General features: G+C 37.8%; 1 non-coding gene across 1 annotated transcript; it reads right to left on the reverse strand.

Annotated features, from left to right (window-relative positions):
- Positions 1-14,040: 14,040 nt before the first annotated feature.
- LOC127088517 (small nucleolar RNA R71) lies at positions 14,041-14,147 on the reverse strand. The gene has a single exon (XR_007790350.1). It is a non-coding gene; the product is annotated as a small nucleolar RNA R71 (small nucleolar RNA).
- Positions 14,148-25,253: the final 11,106 nt, after the last annotated feature.

Below are 25,253 nucleotides of genomic sequence, written 5' to 3' on the forward strand. Positions count from 1 at the left end.
CATAACATGTCTGGCTTGATCGATGAAATGGCAACATTGACAATGCGTGTGAAATATCTCCAAAACTACACGCCACCTCACCATCCAAGAAACGGTGGATATGCACATACACGTGGCAGAAGGTGCCAGTAGTAGGATACCCAGGTTCTACCTTTCTTTCCTATCTTATGTCGTTGAATTGGGGACAATGTAAGGTTTAAGTATGGGGGAGGAAGCTTTACCGCTTTTATTTATCATTTTCTAGGTAGATTTAAATTATTGTTATTGTTATTTCCTTTTGTTATTTTTTGTTAAAGTGTCAGTCGAGTTAAATATCAATGTGCTGTCGAGTCTTTATGCGTGGTTTCCGTTATTTACTAATTCTCCTATTTTCTCAAGCCATACACAATTTTTTGCAAAAATCTAGACTTAGAGATACAATACATCTTTTGAAAATTCTAAATTATGAAAAAAAACTGAGGTTGAATTGTAGAGATTTGGAAAAACTTTATAAGATCGGTATCGTTCTAACACCTTTAATCTCCCAAATATAAGATCGATTTGAGTACTTGTCATGCCATAGCCTTAAATTCTATCCTTTAATATTTCCTTAAGTAGTTTATCTAGCAATCAGCATCATCCTAAGCACACGCTACGCAAGAAGTCAATGCAAATAAGTGTATGATCTCAGGCTTAAAAGAAGAAAAGATTACGAAATGTATGAAAAATGTTGTTCCCTCTAAGTTATGTGATCCTCACCTGATTGTAGCGGGAAATTCATGATCATCAAGCTATTGACAAGCTAGAGATCAATTAACAAGAGTTGCCACCGTGCTTTTATTGTTTCCAAGGGAAAAGGGAAAAAGTACGAACAAAACCCAATAAGTAAGAAGTTTTCAAATAAAAACTAATAAAAGTCAAAGATCACAGGTAAGGGGGTTGGTTACACAGAGGGAAGGTGTTAGCACCCAAAGTATCCTAGGTACTCCTAGGGAGCCCTTTTTGTGTGCATATGTATTTTGTACAAAGTGATGTTTACAAACAAATAGAATGAGGGGATGAGAAAAGAATTCATTAATTATATTTTTGTGTTTGACAAGACCTTCGGACTTGTGCCTACGTACCAACATAAAAAATTAGGGATCAAAACCTCGTAGTTCGTGCTACAAATTTCAAAATGGATGCATTGATTTTAACAAAATTTAAGTTTGAAAGGCACAAAGGCCTAAAATGGTTTGAATGAGTTAGTTCTTTTTGGCTTTTTGAAAGTTTAAGTCAAGTATAGTTAAGTTTATTCACAAGTTTGATTTAAGAAAATAAGTTTGAAAATGCAATGGCATAAGGCCAAAGTTTCTATCTTTTTGCAAAAGTGGTCAAAGTTTAGAACAAAAATAGTTCACACAAAGAAGATTTTTGAAAAATGGAGGGAGATATTTTGAAATTAAAGAAATGGGGAGAAGATGAAGAGACTACCTTATGCACAAAATTTAAAAGTTTAAAGTTAAAAAGATCTGACCAAATGGGTAGCAATCCAATAGACAAAAATGTCAATAGAAACCCAGAATTCCCTTGGACTTTTAGGATCAAGCAACACACAAATGCATAATTATATTATCCTGAAGAGAAAAGGCATCAAATAAAGATGGCCTCATCCAAGCTTATCTATTCCATGATCTTCTTCAAAAATAGCCCATGTAACAAATGAATTCCACAAGTCACAGGTTCAAAATAACAGCTTCACAATGATCATGTCGCAGATGGATCTAGAGAGGTCTTCATAGATGTATCAGATGAATTTCAAATTGCAAGTACTTGGTTCTTCAACAAGTTGGCATTGGCCAAGTCCATTAGCATAGGAAGGTTGCCTAGATTCTAAGTCCATTTGTCCAAGATCAAGCCAACAGTCCACTCAAAAGTTTTTTAGGGTTTTTGTTATTATTATGTACATTATGAAGGAGAATTGCCATCCAAGGCGCAGCGGAATATAAAAATTTCTCCATTTAGTGATCCTTACGAATGGGCATGATCAGTGATAGAATCGTTACCTCTTGTGGCGATTCAAACCTTGGTGCAGATCTCTTGTAACGATCAAAACCTTGGATACAGATCCACGGGGCGATCACGAACGTTGAACGATGACAACGTCTCTACTCAGTCCACACGAACGGGTTCCTTCAATCTCAGTGCTAGCTGGTACGAATGAAGGCTTTGAGTGAGAGAGAGAGGGAAACGAAATTCCAAGTCTTCACTTGAGTGTTAGTCTGAGTGAGTGTGCTTCTACCCAAGGGTTCTATTTATAGAACCACTTGTGTGGGCTTCAAGCTAAAAAGCCCACTTAAGTGTATTTTGGCCCATATCTTATAATATGCCAAAATCACTTAAGTATTTGGTACCTTACCATATTTCGTATTCCACTTAAGTGCATCGTACCTTACGGTGTTCCTTAGTTACTCTATCTCTCATCAATCCGTCCTTTGTGTATGACCCTGTAGGTTTTCGCGACGTTGGCAATTATATTAAATCACGCATTTAACATAATAAACAGTGAGCGGTATCTAGCAACACATCACTGCTACCCAAGTCACGAAAATGTCATGTGATCTGACAAATCCTCCTGTGATAATAATTATGTGTATAATTACCCCTTTGCCCTTATGTCTATATTGAACACAAGGTATAGACCGTGTCATCCTTGTCCAGTTCAATATTGGGCCCATAGACATTTATCCTAATATGCAGGATGGGCAAATTCCATCTAGGACACTCATGTCCCTCAGCATGCTTTGTGGAGTACCCATCAACTGTCTTTATGGTTATCCAGTTACGGACAATGTTGGATCAACAATAAAGCACTCGACTTTACATCTAGGATCCATAGTGGTTTCAGGTCGAAGAGTGGTATACATCATTATCACCATGAGAATAACTTATGACACTTTGCATAACTTTCTATATAGTATTCTCATAGCGGGTCAATCCGGTATAAATATTACTCTTAATATTCATACCTATGTTTAAGACTTGATAACTCCTTATCCATGATCCATGAGATGCGATCATCAGTCTACAAACATAATAGTCTTCATGCTTTAATGTTATCCCACTTCACAATAAAGCTCGACTACGGATACTTTAAGAATAATGTTCTTATGTTTAATGTGATCTCATGATTAAGTCATACTTGATACATTAAACGGACTATCTATTCCAGGGACTTTATTAAATAAACATAATAAAGAAAAAGCCTTTTATTATTTATAAATAATTCGATACAAGTACCAAAAGTATTGGCCTCTAGGGCTTACACCAACAATCTCCCACTAGCACTAGAGCCAATCAGGCATACCCCTAATGCACATTGATCTAGTATGGCCATCATGCTTCTGCTGCACAAGAGGCTTTGTTAGTGGGTCATCAATATTGTCAAGTGTTGGTACTTTACATATTTTCACATCTCCTCTATCTATTATCTCTCGAATGAGGTGATAACGCCTGAGTATGTGTTTGGATCGTTGGTGAGATCTAGGCTCCTTAGCTTGTGCGATAGCACCATTGTTATCACAATAGAGACCAATGGGATCCACAATGCTAGGAACTATGTCAAGGTCACTAATGAACTTTTTGATCTAAACAGCTCCCTTTGCTGCACTTGAGGCAGCAATATACTCGGCCTTGGTTGTAGAATCAGCAACTGTATCTTGCTTTGAACTTTTCCAGCTCACAGCGCCACCGTTCAAGCAAAACACATAACCAGATTGTGATCTAAAGTCATCCTTATCTGTCTGGAAGCTAGCATCGGTGTAACCAATTACAGCCAACTCTTCCTGACCTCCGTATATCAAGAATGAGTCCTTAGTCCTTCTCAAGTACTTAAGGATATTCTTGACAGCTACCCAATGGGCATCACCAGGATCAGATTGGTACCCACTCGTTGCACTTAAAGCATACGAGACATCTGGTCGAGTATATAACATGGCATACATGATAGATCCTATTGCAGATGCATATGGAATCTTATTCATGCGATCCCTTTCTTCCTTAGTTGAAGGGGATTGTGTTTTTGATAGACAGGGGCCATGTTGCATATGTATGAATCCTTTCTTGGAATCATGCATATTAAAGCGTCTCAGCACTTTGTCTATGTACGTACTCTGACTTAGGCCAAGCAATTTTTATGATCTATCTCTATAGGTTCTGATTCCTAATATATAGGTTGCTTCACCTAGGTCCTTCATAGAAAAGCATTTCCCCAACCAAGACTTTACTTGTTGCAGGGTAGGGACATCGTTTCCAATGAGTAATATGTCATCTACATATAACACCAGGAAAACGATCATGCTCCCACTAACCTTCTTGTAGACACAAGGTTCATCTTTGTTTTTGATGAATCCGTATTGTTTTACTGTTTCATCAAAACGAAGATTCCAGCTTCTGGAAGCTTGCTTCAATCCATAGATTGATCTTTGTAACTTACATATCTTTTGGGCTTCTTCTGGTATGTCAAATCCTTCAGGTTGTGTCATGTACACATCCTCAAGAAGATTCCCATTAAGGAAAGCAGTTTTGACATCCATCTGCCATATTTCATAATCATGATATGCAGCGATAGCAAGTAAAATCCGAACAGATTTAAGCATTGCAACTGGTGAAAAGGTTTCGTCATAGTCAACCCCATGAATTTGTTTATATCCTTTTGCAACCAGTCTTGCCTTATAGGTATGTACCTTACCATCCATGTCAGTCTTCTTTTTGAAGACCCACTTACATCCTATAGGGTTACTTCCTACAGGAGGCTCTACCAAGGTCCAAACTTGGTTTGTGTACATGGAATCCATTTCAGATTTCATGGCTTCTAGCCACTTCTCAGACTCGGGACCAGTTATGGCCTCTTGGTAGGTCACAGGCTCATCTTGATCCATGAGTAATACATCACCTTGATCTGTTATGAGATATCCATATCTCTCAGGTAGGTGACGTATTCTGCTTGACCTACGCTGGTCTTGTTCTACTTGAGCAGGTTGCTCTTCCACAACTTCTTGTGTTTCCTGCTCTAATTCTTCCATAGGTGTATCGATGCTTTGTGATTCTTGAATTTCTTCAAGCTCTACTTTCCTCCCACTGATTCCTTTGGAAATAAAATCCCTTTCTAGGAAAACTCCAGTTCGAGCGACAAACACTTTGCCCTCAGAAGGATTGTAGAAGTAATACCCTCTTGTTTCTTTAGGATACCCCACAAATAAGCATTTGTCAGATTCGGGCTCAAGCATAGTTGAAATTTGTCGTTTCACATAAACTTCGCAACCCCAAATCTTCATGTAAGACATATGTGGTTTCTTTCAACTCCATATCTCATATGGTGTCTTTTCAACCTTTTTGGATGGAACACGGTTAAGTGTGTAAGCTGTTGTCAACAGTGCATGTCCCCAAAAGGAGTTTGGAAGATCGGCGTGACTCATCATGGATCAGACCATGTCCAACAAGGTTCAATTTCTTCTCTCAGATACACCACTCCATTGGGGTGTTCCAGGACGAGTAAGTTGGGATAGGATCCCACACTCTTTCAGATGGTCATCAAACTCTAGGCTTAAATACTCACCACCTCGATCTGATCGAAGAGTTTTAATATTCTTACCTAGTTGGTTTTGTACTTCATTCTTGAATTCCTTGAACTTTTCAAAGGACTCTGATTTGTGTTTCATTAAATACACAAAACCATATCTATTGAAATCATCAGTGAATGTGATGAAGTACTTAAAACCTCCTCTGGCTGGTATGTTCAGTGGTCCACATACATCAGTATGTATGAGGGCCAAAAGATCATTAGCTCTTTCACCTTTTCCTGTGAATGGAGACTTTGTCACCTTTCCAATTAAACAAGATCTGCACGTCTCATATGATTCATAATCAAAAGAGTCCAAGAGTCCATCTTTATGGATTTTGGAAATGCGTTTCTCATTTATGTGGCCTAATCGACAATGCCAGAGGTAAGTTGGATTTAACTCATTAGGTTTCATCCTTTTAGTATTAATGTTATAAATAGGCATTTCAAGATCAAGGACATATAGTCCATTGTTCATTTGTGCACTAGCATAGAATATATCATTCAAATAAATTGAGCAACAATTGTTCTTTATTATAAATGAAAAACCAAACTTATCCAAACAAGAAACGGAAATAATATTCCTGCTAATTGCAGGTACATAATAACAGTTCTCTAACTGAATTATTAAACCACTAGGTAAAGTCAATACATAAGTTCCTACGGCTAAAGCAGCAACCTTTGCTCTATTGCCAACTCGTAGGTCGACTTCACCTTTTGCCAATTTTCTACTCCTTTTTAGTCCCTGCACATTTGTACAAACGTGAGAACCGCATCCAGTATCTAATACCCATGATGCAGAAGTGGATAAATTAATTTCAATAACAAAAATACCTGAAGTTGAAGTCTCTACTCCATTCTTTTTATCTTCCAGGTACTTTGGGCAGTTTCTCTTCTAGTGTCCGGTCTTACCGCAATGGAAGCAGGTGCCTGCTTTTGCTATGCCTCCACTAGGCTTTAAAGTAGCAATGGTGGGTTTGGGTTTGGCAACTTCCTTGCCTTTCCCTTTATCACCTTGCTTAGTGGGCCTTTTGTTCTGTCTCTTTCCATTTCCGATCATCAGAATGGACTTCCCTTCTGACTTCAGATTCTGCTCGGCAGTTCTTAACATGGCGAGCAGTTCAGGAAGAGATTTGTCCATATCAATCATATTGAAATATAGGAGAAATTGACTGAATCTATCTGGCAATGATTGCAAGATCAAATCAGTCGCAAGTTCCTTTTCGAGGGGAAAACCTAATCTCTCAAGGTTTTCCACATACCCAATCATTTTGAGCACATGGGAACCTACAGGGGCTCCCTCAGCTAACTTGCTTTGAAAAAGGGATTTTGAAACTTCAAACCTCTCATGACTTGCTTGCTCTTGATAGAGCATCTTCAGGTGTTCAATCATATCGAACGCTGACATGTTCTCATGTTGCTTTTGCAATTCTGAGTTCATGGTAGCTAGCATGAGACAAGCAGTCTCACTGGCATCATCGACATGCTTCTTATAAGCATCTCTTTCTGCCTTAGGTGCAGAACTAGGAGGTTCCTCTTCAGGAACAGGTGTCTCCAAGACATACAGCTTTTTATCATGTTTGAGGACAATCCTCAGGTTTCGGTGCCAATCCAGAAAATTTGTCCCAGACAGTTTTTCTTTGTCAAGGATCGATCGCAAGATGTTGTTAGAGGTGTTTGTTATCATGGTAATCTACATAAGAATTAATGAAAATATAAGTATCATTGACATATTTAATTAGGCCTTTAATTAAATATTCTCCCACTATTTTACTCAAAACAAATGACCCTCATCATTTGATTCGGAAAATCCCGTTGGAAGATTTTCTAGTGGGTCGAGATCCATGTTTCACTTCGTTCTAAGTCCACGTAGGCGGATTACACAAAACTAAGTTATTTAGGTAGGGACTCCTTCCAATTGTATCTCATACAACTCTCGAAAATTTCGGTTGGGCGAATAACTCCTTATTCCAATCCATCATATGGATTATTCCTAACTCTTGCTTCTAAACATATATAATCTTATTATAATTTGTTTAGTTAAGTTTGACCCATTGTTTTAACAGTTGGATATTATAATTATCCCATCGCACCTTACTAATTACATAACATGCACCTCGCGTAGGCGAAACCTACATTATCCGATACTAGTCTTGATGAGTGTTAAAGCTTGGAAAGCATAAACTTAATATTTAATTTGAGGGAATTGCAATTTTTCTGATCTCACTGGCTTATTTATCATATAAATCGCCTCTCACATGCATCAACATACATTCACATGCATCAACATACATACATACATAATGAAGCAGTTATGGCCCCTAGCGCAATTGTTCTCTCAAGCCAATGAGAGAACCTAAGCTAACCTAATAACGATCTAAGCTTCTCCAAGCAAGATCTTCAAGGTTGTCCTCCTTTGGCACTGACTTCTTTGCTTTCTTTATATCATTACATTACATAAAGAAACTTGTTTTACATACGAGGGAGTGAGATGAGAAAAGAAGTTACATTGAGAGGTTAAAAGAGAGGCACGACACGCAGGTCGTATTTTAAAACCCAAAACAAAATAAAGGAAAACTAAGGTCATAACCGATCACCACAAGACAATAATAAACACTTTATAATTATTATTAATCCTTTAATTAATTAAAATTAAATTAAATCTCGACGACCGATCACCACATTTTAATGAACAATTCATTTAAAATCGACATCGCTTTTCGCATCAACACTTGATACTCTAAAGCACTGAGTTAGCCGAGCGGGTGAATTTTGCCTGGCGTTAACCGGTTAACCATATGCGTTAACCGGTTAACACTGTTTGAAATCTGTTAAAAAATTATTTTCTGCCTTGCGTTAACCGGTTAACCAAATGCGTTAACCGGTTAACACTGTTTGAAAAACTCTTGGAAAACTGTTTTCCGTCTTGCGTTAACCGGTTAACCAAATGCGTTAACCGGTTAACACTGTTTGAAAACCTTAAATTTTTTATTTTGTATTGCGTTAACCGGTTAACCATATGCGTTAACCGGTTAACCATATGCGTTAACCGGTTAACACTGTTCCAAAAAGTGTTTAGAAAGCACAACTCTTGTGCAGTCAAACCCCAATCACATAACTCTCTGACAACACAACCCTTGTGCCGTCACTAACCCTAATGCACCAATTTCAGACCGTCAAACACATCTCGATTGTTGATTCAGTATGATTGATCAACACGTCATTGCTTCACCATACTAATGTCGGATCAAGAAGCAAACGACCATTGATCGCTCAAAGGAAAACAACCATTGAGTGTTTGAATGAACGAAACAAGAACACTATATCATATATAATGTATTTTGCATCAGGATTACATATATCATATATATGACTTGATCGATCTCAATTTAATTTTTGATTCATTCTGTTTTAATCGTATTAATACAGAAAATAAACAGTTATCAGATTCATGGTTTCGTAAGTGGCTCTGATACCACTGAAGGAGAATTGCCATCCAAGGCGCAGCGGAATATAAAAATTTCTCCATTTAGTGATCCTTACGAATGGGCATGATCAGTGATAGAATCGTTACCTCTTGTGGCGATTCAAACCTTTGGTGCAGATCTCTTGTAACGATCAAAACCTTGGATACAGATCCACGGGGCGATCACGAACGTTGAACGATGACAACGTCTCTACTCAGTCCACACGAATGAAGGCTTTGAGTGAGAGAGAGAGGGAAACGAAATTCCAAGTCTTCACTTGAGTGTTAGTCTGAGTGAGTGTGCTTCTACCCAAGGGTTCTATTTATAGAACCACTTGTGTGGGCTTCAAGCTAAAAAGCCCACTTAAGTGTATTTTGTAACACCCCGATAAAAATAAGATAATTATTTAATTTAAGTTAATATTATATTTATTAATTTAATTAAATAATTCGGAATATTATTGGATTATTATTATTATTGAAATAATAATTATTTGAAAATATATAAGTTGGAAATAAGGGAAAAGAGTCTCATTTGGAAAAAGAAAGTTTTCACGTGAAACAGAGAAAGCGATTGAGAAAGAGGAAAAAGGGCAAAGAGGCAGAGCAAGAGGAAGAAGATTGGAGAAGAGAAAAGCTTGGAGCTTAGAGATTGCCGGATTAACTCAGGTAAGGGGGGTTTATCGTCGTTTAATGGGTATTATGGGTTAGCATGTAATGGGTAGTGATAAACCGTTGAATTGACCCTAATTGGGATTTGGAATGCTGAGAAATTGTGATGAATAAGTTGTGTTAAATCTGAAATTTAATCGGTAATTGGATGGGTAGTGTTTTCCCGAACGTATAGCTTTTTACGGAATTGGAATCGGAGGTCCGGAAGTCCTCCAACGGCGGAAAATGCGGAGAATTCTGCATTCTGCCCTGTGTTAGCGCAGGAACAGCTTTCTGTCTTGCGTTAACCGGTTAACCCAGGGTGTTAACCGGTTAACACTGTGTTGTATTGTGTAAAATTGTTGTTTTGTCTGCGTTAACCGGTTAACCCAGGGTGTTAACCGGTTAACACTGTTGTGATTGCTGAGATATTGCTGTTTGTGCTGCGTTAACCGGTTAACCCAGGGCGTTAACCGGTTAACACTGTTGCGTTTTGCCAGAAAGTGTGTTCTGTGTTGCGTTAACCGGTTAACCCAGGGCGTTAACCGGTTAACACTGTTGAAAAGTGGAAAAATTGTTATTTAAAATGTTGTGTACCTATTTGATGGTTGCCTATATCGGTGTGTGATATAGTAGGGATTATTTCCCGCTATTTTGAGCAGTATAGGTATTAGTAGAGTGTGCTAATACTGTGTTTAATTAATTGACATGATATGATGTTTTGATACATGTGTTGATGATGTATGATGGTATGCATAATATTGTGAATGTATATGTTATGCATGTGTTGTGAATGGACTGTTTTATGGCTTAGAGTGTGAGCATATGTCCATTGTGGATTTTGTTGTGATGTTGCATTGCTAGGTGATTAGAATGCATATTATGGCCTTTATGGTGGTAGCTAATTTCCATGGTGAGGAATTAGTGATGTTAGTCATTTTGGACTGTTGTTGATGTTTGCATGCTAGGTGAATTAGCGTGCATAGCATGGCCCTTGGGGTGGTAGCTAATTCCCATAGTGAGGAATTAGTGATGTGAGTCACTAGGTCTCAAATGAGTGGGACTAGTGAGCTTGGTAGCCGTACCTGGATTGGTCGGTGAAGTTGAACTATATGTTCACGAATAGTCGGTACCGCATGCATGGAGTCTCATTGCATAATTTATGTATGGCGTGTAATATGAATGGATGTATTCCAATATTATACGTGTGTTGTGTTGCTATTGAGTATGAATATGAGTTGTATTGGTGTTGAATATGAGGTTTGAGTTGATGTGCCGTTACTGAATGTGTGATGTGATTAGGGTGATTAATGTGTTAAATTACTTAACATGACATGATATTTTATAATGCTTATTATATCGATTGAGGAACTCACCCTTACAACTATTTTTCAGGTAACGAGCAGTGATTGAGTAGAAGCTAGTGCTTGGAGTCTAGTGTAGTCTCCTTAGTGGGTCATGCTCTGATAGATGTAACATCGGGAGGGAACATTTTAATTGTGTTGATAATGATTGTTGAACCAGTTTACATGTAGTATGTTACATGTTTTGAATGATCGATTTGATCTCTATCCGCTGCGTATTATGCAACTGTTTTATTTGATAAATAAATGAGCATGACAAGCTACTTTGATGAATAGTGTGAAAAATTGTGTGACACCCTTAATTGTATATTTACTCTGATAGATACATAATTGTTCATTTAATTAGATATTTTGGGGTATTTTAGAAGGGTGTTACATATTTTGGTCCATATCTTATAATATGCCAAAATCACTTAAGTATTTGGTACCTTACCATATTTCGTATTCCACTTAAGTGCACCGTACCTTACGGTGTTCCTTAGTTACTCTATCTCTCATCAATCTGTCCTTTGTGTGTGACCCTGTAGGTTTTCGCGACGTTGGCAATTATATTAAATCACGCATTTAACATAATAAACAGTGAGCGGTATCTAGCAACACATCACTGCTACCCAAGTCACGAAAATGTCATGTGATCTGACAAATCCTCCTGTGATAATTGATAACACTAAAATTTACCATGTTTTCGACTCCGATTTCACATGCATTCTAGTTATTTTATTATCATTTTGTTGTGTTATTGCTATGTTTTTCTTTGTTTTCAGGTTTTTACTTTAATCGGAGCCCCGATCGAGAAAATGAGCGAAAAAGAGCCAAAAACCCTAAAATTCAGCATTTTGTTCTTATGGACTACCCAATGGCGGGCGCCACAGACCAAGCCATAACGTGTCCAAGCTCAACTTCCCTCAACTCCCACGTTCTCCACTACATCCACTAAGGCGCCTCACTTTGGCCTTGTGGCGGGCGCCATGGCCTTGTGGCGGGCGCCACAAGAGGAAAAACGATTCCCTCCTATTTTCAAGTTGAAGGGCATCCAAGTCATTTCCATCTTTTTACTTGCTTATAAATAGAAACGCGAATTCACTTTTACAATCATCCAAACTTAGAACAGAGGCAAATTCAGAAGCAAATTTGTTTCACTTAGGCATATATTCAGTATTTTATAGTGGTAATCGCTTTGCATTGGAGTGTTACCACAATTGTGTAATCAAGTCTGTGATAGAGTCTGTAATCGAGTTTGGAGCACTTTGGAAGGAAGTTAATCCTGCCGCCATTTTCATTTCCGCTTTGCAATTTATTCAACCCTCCGATTGGAGCAGATTTTTTTTACTTGCCTTTATCTTATTTATTTACCGCACTCGCTTTACTTTATTTATTTCCTCGCACTCGCTTTACTTTATTTATTTCCTCGCACTCGCTTTACTTTTATTTATTTCCTCGCACTCGCTTTACTTTATTTATTTTCCCGCACTCGTTTTACTTTATTTATTTCCTCGCACTCGCTTTACTTTTATTTATTTCCTCGCACTCGCTTTAAATTATTTACTTTCCGCACTCGCTTTAAATTATTTACTTTCCGCACTCGCACTACTTTTATTTATTTTAATGCACTTTTACTTTACCATGTCTAGCTAAATTGATAAGGTTAGAATGTAAGGATCGTAATTGAACCGATAATCCGTACAATTGTTCGTAGAAACACTTATGGGCTATTTTAACTTTCAACTTAAGTTTTCCCGCACTTCAATTCCGTTGGGTAAGATCGAAAGCCGTCCAACGTCTATCTAAACTTAATTGTTTTTAACTATTTCAAAAACAGCGAAAGCGCTTTGTTTAGTTCATTAGGAGTTTTTAACATTAAAAAGAAAAGAGATTTTAAAACTATTTTCGGACGCGTTTATAAGTTTAGAGTCTGGTTCGTGAGGACCTCTTTTGGTTAAGAAATCCAGGTTATAATACTTTTCAACTTAGTCAAGATACTATATTTCTTAAAAATAGGTTTACTACTCTAACGCAATGCGCGCCTTTTTATAAGTGACAATAAGAGGGTTTGATTAGGGAGTATAACTCGGTTCTGAATACGCGAAAGCGACAGTTCCTGTTAAATTAGTTCTTTTCAAAGTAGGAAACACTGCCCATAAGTAATTCTATTAGCAAGTACTTGGATTATTAATTGATTACGTGAATTACATTCGACCCTGTCTTTATTAATTAATCTTTATTTAACACTTTACTTTTCATTGTACACTCCAAAAACACCTATTTTGATTGCCTTTGATAAACACCATAACAATAGATAACGATAGATTAACACTTGGTCTCTGTGGATTCGACAATCTTTTATATTACTCTGACGCATTCGTATACTTGCGAACACCGCATCAAGTTATTGACCGCATCAAGTTTTTGGCGCCGTTGTCGGAGACCAATTTCGTCAAATTTCATTTCCCTGTTGTTATATCGTTTAGACTTAGGCTATTTCCCACCGGTCAATGCGAAGAACTCGCAGCACCGGAAGTTTAAGCTTAGTATACCCTCTGGCGGAACCTGAACGTTACGCTCGCTCACGTTTATTCTTTCATAGAATTAAGAGAGCTATGGCAGAAGATCAAAACCAAAGACCTCTTAAGGACTTCGCTCAACCATCAAACGAAGAACCTAGTTCTAGTATAGTAAACCCAACCATCCCAGCTAATAATTTTGAACTTAAACCATCCCTGTTGCAACTAGTGCAACAGAGACAATTCGTGGGTCTCGCTACCGAGAAGCCAAACCAACATTTAAAAATATTTCTTCAATTAGCAGATACTTTTAAAACCAATGGAGCTTCTCCTGAGGCAATACGTTTAAGATTATTTCCTTTTTCCCTCAGAGATAAAGCCCTATCATGGTTAGATTCCCTTCCACCCAATTCCATTACGACTTGGGATAACCTTAGAAGAGTTTTTCTTGCTAGATATTTTCCCCCGAGTAAGACCGCCGTTCTTCGAAACCATATAACTAGATTTACCCAAAACCAAGGAGAATCGTTGTTCGAAGCTTGGGAGAGATATAAAGAGTTGTTACGAGCATGCCCACATCATGGTTTAGAAAATTGGTTAATCATTCAAACCTTCTATAATGGACTTCATTATAACACAAAGATGACCATCGACGCTGCCGCAGACGGTGCTCTGATGAACAAACCTTATCCTGAAGCTAGTGCCTTCATTGAAGATATGGCTCAAAACCATCAATCATGGGGAGTCGAACGAGCGACAGTTGAGAAGAAGGAAGCCCAAGGAGGAGTGTATGAACTAAGCTCTATAGACATGATGCAAGCTAAAATGGACGCATTAGCCCTTAAAGTCGAGCATATGTGCATAAACCCGAATACTATAGCCGCAGTTTCGTCGGATTGTGAGATATGTGGAACCAAAGGACATCAATCTGCAGAACGCAGTCTATTAAATGAAACCCACTATGAGCAAGTAAACTACACCCAAGGGAACCCATATTCGAATACCTATAACCCTGGACGGAGGAATCACCCGAACTTCTCCTATAAAAACAATAACCCTATTCAAAATAATACACCTCCGAGACCTAGTTATCAAGCCCCAAGATCAAATCAACCTATGCAACCTGCACCACCAAAACTGAGCCTTGAGAAAATTATGGAAAATTTTATCACCGCTCAAACCCAACAAAACAAGGAGTTCATGAACCAAAACATTCATGTTAACGAATTGATTACTCAGTTAGGAACCAAGGTTGACCAAATAGTTACTCATACCAAGATGCTTGAAACCCAGATCTCTCAGGTAGCTTTAAACCAAGCCCCTCAGACTACACCTGGAGGACAATTCCCTGGACAACCTCAACAAAATCCGAGAAGACAAGCCAATGCCATTACCTTACAAAGTGGAAACGCTTATGATGAGCCACCAAATCCTAGATTGAGTGAACCCAAAACTTCTAAGGAATGAACCAAACCCCCAAACAAAGTAAAGGAACCAGAGGAATCTGAAAACCAGGAAGGTCGAGAAAAAGGAGAAGAACCTAAAGATAAAACTTACATACCACCCCCGCCATATAAACCACCTATACCATATCCGCAAAGACTCAAACAAACCCAAATCAATAAACAGTATCAAAAATTTATTAAAGTTATAGAAAAACTTCATGTAGAAATCCCTTTCATAGAAGCCATCACCCAAATACCTTCTTATGCAAAGTTTCTCAAAGACATCCTTACCAACAAACGTAGACTTGACGATCCGAAGCCTTTGGAATGTAATGCTATTTCCGAGGACAAATTAGCAAAGAAAGATAAAGATCCTGGAAATTTCTCCATTCCTTGCCTTTTGGGTAATCATGTCATCGAAAAAGCTTTTCTAGACTTAGGAGCTAGTGTGAGCTTAATGCCTTTAGCGGTTTGTGAGAGGTTAAACTTAGGAGAATTACAACCCACTAAGATGTCACTTCGGTTAGCCGATAGATCTGTTAAATATCCGATAGGCATTTTAGAAGATGTTCCTGTTAGGATAGGTCAATCATTTATCCCTACTGATTTTGTTGTCATGGACATCAAAGAGGACAATGATATACCAATCCTTCTAGGTAGACCATTCTTATCGACTGCAGGAGCCATAATAGATGTCAAGAAAGGAAAGTTGACATTTGAGGTAGGTGACGATAAAATAGAATTTATACTTCCGAAATTTCTTATGGCACCTGTGATGGGAGACTCGTGTTATGCCTTAGATATCATTGATGAATGTGTTAGAGAATTAGAACAAAAAGAAATTATAAAAATAATTAAGTTACCATCAACTCTCATAAGGGAAGATGATGACTTTAAGAAACCCTACATCGATGATAACCTCTACGAATGTTTATCCCTTACCTCAGATCCTATGCCATGCCCTAAGAAACCAACCTTAGAACTTAAGGAACTGCCTAAGAACCTGAGATATGAGTTCCTCGATGAAAAGATGAACCGTCCAGTGATAGTTAGTGCTACCTTGAGCCAAGAGGAAACGAACCAACTTTTAGACATTTTACGAAGACATCCCTCAGCCTTAGGATATAATATCTCTGACCTGAAAGGTATAAGCCCATCCGTATGCATGCATCGGATTTCGCTCGAAAAAGATTCAAAACCCTCAAGGGAACATCAGAGAAGGATAAACCCTATAATGAGTGATGTTGTAAAAAAGGAAGTTCTTAAGTTACTTGAGGCAGGTATAATCTACCAGATCTCGGACAGTAAGTGGGTGAGCCCTGTGCATGTAGTACCTAAAAAGGGAGGCATCACAGTCGTGCAACACGATAAAGGCGAACATGTAGCGAAACGTTTAGAAGGAGGATGGCGGATGTGTATAGATTATAGAAAATTAAATAAAGCAACTAGGAAGGATCATTTCCCTTTACCATTTATAGACCAAATGTTGGAGCGTCTAGCCAGACACTCTTACTTCTGCTATCTAGATGGATACTCTGGATTCTTCCAAATACCTATTCACCCCGAAGATCAAGAAAAAACTACCTTTGCATGCCCTTATGGAACTTTTGCCTACAGACGAATGTCGTTCGGCCTCTGTAACGCCCCAACTACTTTCCAACGCTGCATGATGTCTATCTTTGCAGATTACCTAGATGGTATCATGGAAGTGTTTATGGACGATTTCTCGGTTTGCGGATTTGATTTCCACAATTGCCTTGCTAACCTTGAGAAAATCCTGGAGAGATGCGTGGAGGTGAACCTCGTGCTAAACTGGGAAAAATGTCATTTCATGGTAACCGAAGGAATAGTTTTAGGACATATAGTTTCCGAAAAAGGTATAGAGGTAGATAAAGCTAAAATAGAAGTTATAGAAAACCTAAAACCACAAAAAATAATCAGAGAAGTCCGAAGCTTTCTTGGACACGCTGGATTCTATCGGCGTTTTATTAAGGACTTCTCCAAAATCACTAAACCTTTAACTGGACTTTTAATGAAAGATGCTGAATTCATATTTGATGAAAAATGTAATGACGCATTTAATCTTTTAAAGCAAGCATTAGTATCTGCACCCATTATGAAACCACCTGGTTGGTCAGAACCGTTTGAGATAATGTGCGATGCTAGTGATTATGCAGTTGGAGCCGTTCTAGGACAAAGGAAAGATAAAAAATTATATGCCATTTATTATGCCAGTAGAACCCTAGATGTTGCCCAACTTAACTACGCAACAACTGAAAAAGAATTACTCCCTGTAGTTTTCGCTATAGACAAATTTAGATCTTATCTAGTAGGAGCAAAAATTATTGTTTACACCGATCATGCTGTCATTCGTTACCTATTAAGTAAAAAAGATGCCAAGCCCAGGTTACTCCGATGGATTCTATTACTACAAGAGTTTGATTTAGACATAAGAGATAAAAAAGGCACTGAAAATGTAGTGGCCGATCACCTTTCTAGGCTAGAACATCTAAAACCAGAACTAATACCCATAAATGATGATTTTGCCTATGATAGACTGATAGCTAAAGTAGAAACCATTGAAGATGATAACATAGATCCTTATGAGCATTCCCAAAATTCCTTAGCAATAAGTAACGTACCCTGGTATGCAGATTTCGTTAATTACCTAGCTGCTGATATAGTACCCCCTGATCTTGACTACCACCGCAAGAAGAAATTCTTCCACGATGTAAGAAACTTCTATTGGGACGAACCGCTCCTTTTCAAAAGGGGTAAAGATGGCATTTTTCGCCGTTGCGTTCCAGAAGAAGAGGTAAATAATATTATCGAGCATTGTCATTCTGCACCTTATGGTGGACATGCGAGCACCTCTAAGACATACGCCAAGATTCTTCAAGCTGGCCTATTCTGGCCTACCATGTGGCGTGATGTCTATGCTTTCATTGTCAAGTGTGATAGATGCCAACGCACTGGAAACATTTCAAGACATGATGAAATGCCTCTAAGAAACATTCAAGAAGTAGAACTCTTCGACGTATGGGGTATAGATTTCATGGGACCTTTTCCACCATCCTTAGGAAATAGGTATATCTTAGTAGCTGTAGACTATGTGTCTAAGTGGATTGAAGCTATAGCTGCACCCACAAACGACACTAGGGTAGTAATCAAACTATTTAAAAACTATATATTCCCTAGATTTAGAACACCACGTTTAGTCATAAGCGATGGAGGATCACACTTTATATCGAGAATATTTGACAAACTTTTAAGAAAATATGGAGTTAGGCATAAAGTAGCAACACCATACCATCCACAGACTAGTGGCCAAGTAGAAGTATCTAATAGGGAGATAAAACAAATCCTAGAGAAAACTGTTTCTATTTCTAGGAGAGACTGGTCTCAGAAGCTTCAAGAAGCATTATGGGCCTATATAACCGATTTCAAAACCCCTATAGGAACTACTCCTTATCAACTAGTTTATGGAAAATCATGTCACTTACCATTCGAATTAGAGCATAAGGCCTATTGGGCCATTAAAACTTTGAATTTAGACTACCTAGCCGCTGGAGAAAAGCGTACCCTAGACATTAATAAATTAGAAGAACTTAGGCAATCGGCCTACGAGAATGCAAAAATATATAAAGAGAGGACAAAAGCCTATCACGACAAAAGAATAGTAAAGAAAAACTTCAATATAGGCGATTCTGTTCTCCTTTTCAACACTAGGTTACGACTCTTCCCTGGAAAGCTACGTTCAAGATGGACTGGTCCTTTCGAAGTATCCAAGATTCTGAGATCCGGAGCCGTAGAAATCAAGAACGATACCTGTAGTCCATTCATTGTAAATGGACAAAGACTGAAGCTCTACGAAGGAGGAGACATTCCAGCATACTGCTCGAGCCACACCCTGATTGATCCACCAATTCCTACTACAGATGTATAGATTCTAATCGTCAAGCTATTGACGTTAAACAAGCGCTACGTGGGAGGCAACCCATGGTTTTTCTTTCATTTTACTTTTTCGCATTTATTTATTTTTATTTTTATTTTATTTTATCATATTTTGCATTGAGACTAAGATTTGAATGGTTTGTATTTTCAGGATCACTTTCTTAACTTTTATAGGATGCAGGATTTCGATGACATGCACGTGGCCTATAGAGATAATGCTCAGAGAGAGCGCCACATCGCTCTGTATCAGCGCCCTATGGCACCCACACGTTATCCTGATCAGCACTGTATGGAGGCACTGGGCATTGAGCCGAGTATCCGATTCCTTAGCCACCAGCTTCACTGGGACGAGTTTGCTGATGACTTGAGTAACAGCTACAGGAACCTGACATTGGATGGCGAGGGCACTAGTGGTCCGCAATAGGTTGCTTCCCTTATCTTATTTTGAAACATTGGGGACAATGTTCGATTTAAGTGTGGGAGGAGACTCTATCGTCTTTTCTTTATTGTCTTTTCTCGTTTTTTTTCCTTTATCGTTTTTCTTTGTGTTTTTAGATAGTTTATTTATTGTTATTTCCTTTTAGTTGTTTATTTTGCTTTTTAGTATAATGCATGAGTTTGACGAGTCACCAAATATAGTAGATCTTTAGTACAATCCTACCTCCCCATACCTTTAGCCCCACCGAAATTTTTTTGCAAAAAGAAAATAGTGTTATTTCGAAAGTTTTCAGGTTTTTAAAGACATGTTTTGAGTAAGGATGCGGTGACTTGGGAGAACTTTGCGAAACATCAGTATCTGTTTTAGCACCATAAGCTTCGTAAATATAGGAATCATTCCCGAAACCCCATATACCATGGCCTTAATCATCATTTCCGTATAAGTCCTCAGTAGTTTATCTCAGCAGTCAGCTCCGGCCTACGCATCCTCTACGTAGGGGACCGATGCAAATAAGTGAATGATCCAGAAAAACAAAAAAATAAAGAAAGCAAAAAGGCAACTCCGGTATAGGTGACCCTCACAAAGTCATTTAAACCAAAGAATTGTAAAAAATTGCTACAAAAACAAAAAGAAAAAGAAAAAGAAAAAAAGAAAAACTTACCCACTGTTAGTTAGTTCAGAGGTATCTAGCACTGAACTCGGTAGGGCGGATTACGATCCGATCCCCCACAACTACAGTTGGGTCCAATAAAAGGGTTTACACATATTTATGTGCCAGAAACCCCATGCTCAGATCATAATCACTAACAGGCCACTCTACTATGAAGCATGTACGGATAACGGGCTTAATGTGATTGCGCCTGAATGAAAAGGACACAAAAAGAGATGAAGAAGCAGGCCTAGGTATTGTGGGATAATATGGGTTGGTTAATATAGGAATGAAGTTTATGTCCGTATTTGCGGATCAGTGTCATCATGATACCCTTAGTTCACTCAGTTAGTACCTATCACTGCATCCCGACTCGAACTTGGAATTTTTACCTGAAGCACTCGTTTACACAAATTTTCTTTTATGAGCTTTTTAATGTTTTGCTTGAGGACAAGCAAAGGTTTAAGTGTGGGAGAGTTTGATAACACTAAAATTTACTGTATTTTCGACTCCGATTTCACATGCATTCTAGTTGTTTTATTATCATTTTGTTGTGTTATTGCTATGTTTTTCTTTGTTTTCAGGTTTTTACTTTAATTGGAGCCCCGATCGAGAAAAGGAGCGAAAAAGAGCCAAAACCCTAAAATTCAGCATTTTGTTCTTATGGACTACCCAATGGCGGGCGCCACAGACCAAGCCATGACGTGTCCAAGCTCAACTTCCCTCAACTCCCACGTTCTCCACTACATCCACTAAGGTGCCTCACTTTGGCCTTGTGGCGGGCGCCATGGCCTTGTGGCGGGCGCCACAAGAGGAAAAACGGTTCCCTCCTATTTTCAAGTTGAAGGGCATCCAAGTCATTTCCATCTTTTTACTTGCTTATAAATAGAAACGCGAATTCACTTTTACAATCATCCAAACTTAGAACAGAGACAAACTCAGAAGCAAATTTGTTTCACTTAGGCATATATTCAGTATTTTATAGTGGTAATCGCTTTGCATTGGAGTGTTACCACAATTGTGTAATCAAGTCTGTGATAGAGTCTGTAATCGAGTTTGGAGCACTTTGGAAGGAAGTTAATCCTGCCGCCATTTTCATTTCCGCTTTGCAATTTATTCAACCCTCCGATTGGAGCAGGTTTTTATTACTTGCCTTTATCTTATTTATTTTCCGCACTCGCTTTACTTTATTTATTTCCTCGCACTCGCTTTACTTTATTTATTTCCTCGCACTCGCTTTACTTTTATTTATTTCCTCGCACTCGCTTTAATTTATTTATTTTCCCGCACTCGCTTTACTTTATTTATTTCCTCGCACTCGCTTTACTTTTATTTATTTCCTCGCATTCGCTTTAAATTATTTACTTTCCGCACTCGCACTACTTTTATTTACTTTCCGCACTCGCACTACTTTTATTTATTTTAATGCACTTTTACTTTACCATGTCTAGCTAAATTGATAAGGTTAGAATGTAAGGATCGTAATTGAACGGTAATCCGTACAATTGTTCGTAGAAACACTTAAGGGCTATTTTAACTTTCAACTTAAGTTTTCCCGCACTTCAATTCCGTTGGGTAAGATCGAAAGCCGTCCAACGTCTATCTAAATTTAATTGTTTTTAACTATTTCAAAAACAGCGAAAGCGCTTTGTTTAGTTCATTAAGAGTTTTTAACATTAAAAAGAAAAGAGATTTTAAAACTATTTTCGGACGCGTTTATAAGTTTAGAGTCTGGTTCGTGAGAACCTCTTTTGGTTAAGAAATCCAGGTTATAATACTTTTCAACTTAGTCAAGATACTATATTTCTTAAAAATAGGTTTACTACTCTAACGCAATGCGCGCCTCTTTATAAGTGACAATAAGAGGGTTTGATTAGGGAGTACAACTCGGTTCTGAATACGCGAAAGCGATAGTTCCTGTTAAATTAGTTCTTTTCAAAGTAGGAAACACTGCCCATAAGTAATTCTATTAGCAAGTACTTGGATTATTAATTGATTACGTGAATTACATTCGACCCTGTCTTTATTAATTAATCTTTATTTAACACTTTACTTTTCATTGCACACTCCAAAAACACCTATTTTGATTGCCTTTGATAAACACCATAACAATAGATAACGATAGATTGACACTTGGTCTCTATGGATTCGACAATCTTTTATATTACTCTGACGCGTTCGTATACTTGCGAACACCGCATCAAGTCATTGCACACTCCAAAAACACCTATATTGAACACAAGGTATAAACCGTGTCATTCTTGTCCAGTTCAATATTGGGCCCATATACATTTATCTTGTTACGCAGGATGGGCAAATTCCATCTAGGACACTCATGTCCCTCATCATGCTTTGTGGAGTACCCATCAACTGTCTTTATGGTTATCCAGTTACGGACAACGTTGGATCAGCAATAAAGCACTCGACTCTACATCTAGGATCCATAGTGGTTTCAGGTCGAAGAGTGGTATACACCATTATCACCATGAGAATAACTTATGACACTTTGCATAACTTTCTATATAGTATTCTCATAGCGGGTCAATCCGGTATAAATATTACTCTTAATATTCATACCTATGTTTAAGACTTGATAACTCCTTATCCATGATCCATGAGATGCGATCATCAGTCTACAAACATAATAGTCTTCATGCTTTAATGTTATCCCACTTTACAATAAAGCTCGACTACAGATACTTTAAGAATAGTATCCTTATGTTTAATGTGATCTCATGATTAAGTCATACTTGATACATTAAACGGACTATCTATTCCAGGGACTTTATTAAACAAACATAATAAAGAAAAAGCCTTTTATTATTTATAAATAATTCGATACAAGTACCAAAAGTATTGGCCTCTAGGGCTTACACCAACACATTAATGGTCAAAGACCACACAAACAAACAAAGTATACACAAACAAAATATATCACACAATATGGTTCAAATGGACAAAGTGAAAATTACATTAACATAAATAATTAGAATGATATGTACAATGGCAAATGAAATAAAGTGCTAAAAGTAAATTGCATTAAGATAAAAACTTGAAATTAAAAGTTAATAGTTAGTAGGTTAGAGGTTAGTTTTGTTTTGCTTTTGCTTTTTCAAGACATTCTTTGGAGAACACTCAACCCACTTATCACAAGCATGGATCCTTGAACCAAAACATCTTCCAAAGGAAGGAAAGAAGGCCAAGTTTCACACAAAAGCATATTCTTCAATCCACTTATCACAAGCATGGATCCTCGTAACCTCGAATATCCGTGTGATATCTATAATTAACCCATTGTTTGAATATTCGTAAATCACCTAAAAGCATATTCAGCGCATCAAATTATTTTCTCGCCCCCGTGCGATCAAAAACCTTTTCAAAAAGAACATTATTTAAGTTCGTTCTACCGCAATACAAACAAACACTTTAAGCCTTCAATTGCGATCACAAGCAACAGTCAATTGCTAGAACACGATCTAAATATTCTTTCGATAAAATCAATCAACCGATACTCATTTGCTATGAAGAACTAAGAAACTTTGAATTCCTCATTGTACCTGAGGATACGTAGGAGCGAGACTCACAATCTCGTCAAGCACCCTAATAATAAAACCTTTTGCGACCCCTTTTCTTGTCTTGTTCAATCTTTTATCACTCGAAAACACAAATAACATTAGCTAACATTCAATCACAAGTTTAACTAAAAGGTTCTTGTTAAATACAATGGATGTGAGGGGTGTTAATATCTTCCCCTTGCATAATCGACTCCTGAACTAGAATATGGTTGCGACGAACATTTTCTTTTTTTTAAGGGTTTTATCGATATTTTTCTTTCCTTCATTGGAAAAATAAAGTTCGATGGCGATTATGTTCAATCATTCCACGAGCGCGTGAGCGTTCGTGAGGTTGTATTTTTCGAGATGCGATAGACTGAACCTTTGACAATTAAAGCATTACACTTTTCTTTTATCAACCCTCCTTCTTTAACCTGTAAAGTTGCCTTGACCACCATTTTTGTTGCATCTGCTCTAACCCCTTTGACAAGTCAAATTCTTGGAACTGTGGGACTCTCTTCCACCAAAATTCTAAAAATTCTCTTTACTCTTCATGGGTTATTTTCCTTTCGATCTCTTGTCCTTCTTGTTGAAATAAGATTGCAAAGCAATCTCTGCATTTTTCTTATCACTATTTCTCTCATCCATCCTTTGCTCCTGAGCCTCAAGAGGGCTTTGTAACTCCTCTTTGTTCATCATTGCAAGATCCTTCGATCCTCAATCGCTACGACCACATTGTTAAATCTTGGCGTTAAAGAACGCAATATTTTCGCGATAACATACTGCTCTGTGATTGTTTCTCCACATGCCTTCACTTGATTCACTAATCGAGTGATTCTCATTGTGAAATTGTTGTTGGTCTCCTTCTCTTCCATTTGAATCAATTTAAGTTGACGTTTGTGAGTTTGTAACCTCATCACCTTCTCCTTGTCAGCCCATGCATATGTCTTATCTAATATTTTCCACGTTTGCTTTGACGATTCACAATCACCAACTTTTTCAAAGTTGTTACCATCCACACATTAATGGATAAAAATAGCGCATTAAAATCTTTCTTCTTCCCTTCCTTATGTGTTGCCCGTTGTGCATCCGTTGTACCTTCGACAAGAGGATTCATCTCATTCTTGATCACTTCAAGAACATCTAGGCAACCAAGCAACATCTTCATTTGTTTGCACCATTTGTCTTAAGACTTCACATCAAGGATGAGTAGGTTTGTCGAGATTATTTCATTGGAAACATAATCATGTTGCACACTAAGTGTTTGGGGATCAGAACCAGGCTCTTGATGCCAAATGTTAGAACTTGGAACCACAAGATTGATGAATAATAAAGAAAATTGAATGTGGAGAGGGAAAGAGAGAGAGAGAGAGAGAATTATCATTAATACTTACAACAATACCTCAAAGGTATTTATATGTTTACAAATGGATTAGATACAAGCAATCAAATCAAATAATATAAAACATAAAATCTTGTACCTGTAACCGGTTACATTAAACATATAACTGATTACAACTGTTATAAAAAAGGAATTAAATACAGTGGTAACATGTTACAGAAATCGGTTATTATAATCGATTACGCCCATGACGAACTTTCTATTTTTCAAATCAAAAGTGAATTTCGACCAACTATAATCGATTACATTC

This window comes from Lathyrus oleraceus, chromosome 5 (genome assembly GCF_024323335.1).
Source record: "Lathyrus oleraceus cultivar Zhongwan6 chromosome 5, CAAS_Psat_ZW6_1.0, whole genome shotgun sequence".
Classification (NCBI taxonomy): Eukaryota; Viridiplantae; Streptophyta; class Magnoliopsida; order Fabales; family Fabaceae; genus Lathyrus; species Lathyrus oleraceus.